This window comes from Vigna umbellata, chromosome 4, assembly GCF_029865625.1.
Source record: "Vigna umbellata cultivar VRB3 chromosome 4, Vumbellata_1.0, whole genome shotgun sequence".
NCBI lineage: Eukaryota > Viridiplantae > Streptophyta > Magnoliopsida > Fabales > Fabaceae > Vigna > Vigna umbellata.
Genome location: NC_142168.1, coordinates 7,281,868 through 7,286,413, shown reverse-complemented (window position 1 = coordinate 7,286,413; position 4,546 = coordinate 7,281,868). Strand labels below are relative to the sequence as shown.

At 37.6% G+C, this 4,546-nt stretch overlaps 1 pseudogene; it reads left to right on the top strand.

Moving 5' to 3' along the window:
- Nucleotides 1-3,434: 3,434 nt before the first annotated feature.
- On the top strand, nucleotides 3,435-4,220 carry LOC124840607 (brassinosteroid-responsive RING protein 1 pseudogene; annotated as a pseudogene).
- The last annotated feature ends 326 nt before the right edge of the window (nucleotides 4,221-4,546 follow it).

Genomic DNA, 4,546 nt, shown 5'->3' with positions numbered 1-4,546 from the left:
TTGATAAAAATTATTAATCAATAATATTTAGGAAATCTTTCTAGGGTTAATTAGTGTTGAAGGTTTCTTCAACTTTCAACCAACGTGTATTTTTTTCTCTGCTTTCTGCCACTATTGGTCCAATGCTCTTAGTTTCTTTCTCTTCACTCATCCTTTTGATTTGTTGTTATCAGCATTTTCAAGACATTTATAATGAGTTTCGTACTCAACCCCACCACCAATCAAGGTAGAAGAATTGACAAGTGGAACAATAAAATATATATTTTTTATATAATTAATAATAATGATATTAATACTTTACATAAATAAATTATCATTTCCACGTCACTACGAACTCATGTATCAGCTTCACCGAGTAAACTTGATTGACCAATTTTGAACGTTTGACGCGTAATTCATTTCTTTGACCGAAATTTCACCAAATCGGTGTTAAACTAAATAGCCTATTAAATATATTTCTATTGAAGTTATTTTATTTTATTTTATTATAAAAAATGATCTCTGTATAGTTTATATTACGAAGCATAAAACATTTTATTATTTTTACTTTAGGCTCATGATATAAATATAATAATATATTAAGAAAGTGATATTGAGACAAGACATGGATTGTTCATGTTCTTCACAATCATGTCATGGTTCGTGCTCTTTACACGTATGGTGTGATTCTATGACTGTTCAGAAGATATGTTTTTTTTCTGAAAAAAAAAAGAAGACGATGATGATGATTCGTTGGGTTATAGTTCCACACTCTTTGGTTCACTATTGAAGCATGTGAGAGTTGTGCAATATTCTAGAAACCCACATCTTCTACGAAACAAAGCACTTTAATTTATTAAGATAAAACAAAAACTAACCTACCAATTCCATTCTCATCATCCATACCTATTATAATGAAATTTGGGAACATGGAATCTAGATTATTGAAAAGAAACGTGACTGTTATTTAAAATTTTTGATCTTCTTCTTGCATCATTAGATTTTGTCGAGAAAACATGATTTTCTTACTCGGAAATATGTTAATTCTAGTAATTATCTCTAATCAAAAGTATTATATAACTAGTGCAGTAAGAAGAAACGATAGCGATTATTTTCGCTGATAGATATCGGTTTCTAAATCGAGACATATTCAGACGAGGTAAAAAGTGATAGATTTTATGCCTTGGTTCAGAACCAAAGCATAAAATGGTAGGATTATACCTCGGTTCCTGATGAACCAAAGTCGTTTCTCCCCCTCTACTACCTCGGTTGGAGGCTGGACCGAGGCAGTAGGGTCCTTTTTTTTTATTTTTTATTTCTTCTTCTTTAGCCAGTCATAAATCTCTGGAATTCTTTCATTGCATTCAAATACAAACATCTGATTTTCACCCACTTGGCACTCAAAAAGCAGCCCTAGTTTATTAATTTCCGGGAGAAACCAACAAGAAATTCATTGTTATCCAACAAGCTACAATTAGAAGAAACTCAGTGAGAATATGTGCAAAAAATTTCTTCAAAGAAAAAGTGAATCGGCAGGTAGATGTCCACCGAAGTTGTTGTATCCCAAATCCAAAACCTCCAATTCTTTTAACTCCACAAATCCTTCAGAGATGGTCCCAGAGAAAGAGTTGTTCCGTAAAATACTGCAACATATTCACCGTCCAATTACCTGCACACAAAAATCACGTTTCAGCATCATCCAAATTCCTCAAACCCAAAAATCCCACCACTAGTGAAGTACCTTCTTCATTCAAAGAACAACACAAACCCAAACTCTGAAACAAGAAAAAAAATCGCCACAAGGCGCGAAGCTATACAAAGATCCAACAACCGGCTGAGTTTCCTGTTCTTTTCCATTCTTGCTGCAAGAAAAGCGTGTTTCTTGCAAGAATTTAAGGTTAATATTCAAAGAAGCAAATCTGGAAAGAGCAAATGTATTAAGAAAACGGAGATCCAGGAACCCCTTTCCCCCTTCTGAAGAACCCACGCTAGCCAAGAGAAAACGGAGATGGTGAGGGAGATTGAGGAATTCTCGCCGTCGCGTCCTCGTCGTCACCGCGTCGTTGTCGCCGCTACGTCCTCGTCGCTGCGTGCTTGTCGTTGCATCCTCACCGCCGCTGCGTCCTCATCACCGCTGCGTCCTCGTCGCCGTTGCGTTCTCGTCGTCGCGTTCTTGCCGCCGTTGCGTCCTCGTCGCCGTTGCTTCCTCGTCATCATGTCCTTGCCGCCGTCGCGTCCACCGTCGTTGCTGCCTCGCCGCGTCCACCTTCGTCGCACATCGTAGGAGAAGAGGAGGTCGTCGCACATCGCAGGAGAAGAGGAGAGGTGCTAGGTTTTTGGGGAAAAGCTTTTGCTACCCAGGCTAGGTTTTGCTCGATTTAAGCCCCACAGTCCAAGCCCAATATGCCTCGGGTCCATCTGCCAACCGAGGCCGTATCTTTGCTACGTGAGGATTATGCCTCGGTTCACCCTGACAACCGAACCAGTATTTTCTTTAGACACCGGTTGCTTAACAATCGAGACATATAATACTTTTAAAATTATGAGACTGTCACCACATTTTGATATGTTTAGGTTCCATAAAAACCGAGAAATAATGTAGGAATTAAAAACGTCATTATTTACTATTGTATATTTTTCTTAAGTTTAAGGATTCTTAGTACACAATGTTTGGCTGCTGACTCTGATATAAAATTGATTGGGTAAAAACAGTACTATTCTTCAATTACTATTAAAACATTATTTGAGATAATAATACTAATAGTAATGTAAACGTGACAGAATTCTTCTCGTACCCACTTTGACACGTTATGAGATTATTATTAATTATGGTGCGATCTGTTGTCTAGTTGAAAGAATAATTTCTTTTAATTAAGCCAGAATTTTCGAAGTTTATGTTGGAAAGTATCAACCTGACCTGACTAGATCGTTCCACGTAATAGTCAATTATTTTAATGGAAAAAATACGCGCTAATACAACTCAGAACAGTGGTTAATGATTCAAATATTAATTAAAATACAAAATAACCTAAGTTAAAAAAGTACATACATTATGTGCATTTCAGGTTTTCTAACTGTCTTCTCATTATTTTTATGATTAAATAATTTGAATTACTGTTAGCTATATATATAATTATTTTTGTATATTGAAAAATGGAAGTTTGAATTTCTCAGTAATATGATAATTATTAAAGGTAAAATTGGTGAGGAAAAACAAAATGTGACATGATGAAGTAAAAATAATATTTGTTATAGAAAATAAAAGTGTATTAAAATAAGACTCATCATCTACCAAACAAGGAGCGTACTAGATTTCCCATATTCGCAAGTACACATCATTCACCAACCAGCCTTTAACCTACGCCATCTCTCATTCGTCTTTCCCATTCCCCTAGGTCACGGCCGGTCACTCTATCACCTCCCAGAACCCCCAATATATAAGCCCCACCCCCTCACTCACTTACTCGCATTTCCTCGACACCTTCCAACTTTCTCTCTCCAATTCCAACAAACTCATCCACTTTCTTTCTCTAGACGAGGAGAGCGTATCTCTCACGCGCCGATGGGATTTCCGGTAGGGTATCCGGAAGTGCTGGTCCCCAAGCTCTTCCTCCACGCGCTCTCGCTCCTCGCGTGGCTCCGCTCGCTCGTCGCCGCGTTCTTCCACCTACTCCGCCTCTCCGACCTCCTCGACACCGACGCTGCCGCGATCGCTTGGCCGCCGGAGTCTCCTCCGCCGCGCGCTCCGACTCTCTCCGCGCTCCTCATCCGCGAGTTTCTCCCCGTGGCAGCGTTCCGTGACCTTGACGGCGCTGGCGAGTCCCCTCCGTCCCCGTCGGGGTGCGCGGTGTGCCTGAGCGAGTTCTGCGCGGAGGAGGAGATCAGATGTATGGCGAACTGCAAACACATGTTCCACCGCGCGTGCGTGGATCGTTGGATCGATCACGATCAGAAGACGTGTCCTCTGTGTAGGACACCATTCGTGCCGGAGCACAAGGTGGAGGAGTATAACCAGCGGCTATGGGCAGCTTCTGGTGTTTCCCAGTTTTATCAAGACGATTACACTCCTACTCTCTGATTTCTTCCTTTCTTTTTATCTTTTTATTTATTTATATATTTATAATCAAATATCTTTTTCCCTTCTGTATTATGGAAATTAGTGTAGGAAAATGTACATACCTAATTAAACAAAATTACAAGTTTCAATAAAAATTGAGAAATTTTTGGATTGATTTTTTACATTTTCCAGCTTTTAAACTTTCCACTTTTCTTTATCTTTGTTATTCTATTATCTAATTTTTTTTCTTAGACTAAAATTTATCAAAATTACCAATTTTAACACTTATAATCTTTTTTATTATCTGAATATTGGAATTATAATTATATATTATAGATGTTAAATTTTAGTTAAAATAAACATCGATAACTTGATAACAGAAAATTTCATATTATATATATCTTACATTAAAAATTAAACCAATTTAAATTAGCCATATATTGAGTAAATATAAATAAGTGATATAGAATTCTAATAGTATAAAAAATTGTTGAATGGATCATGATTAAT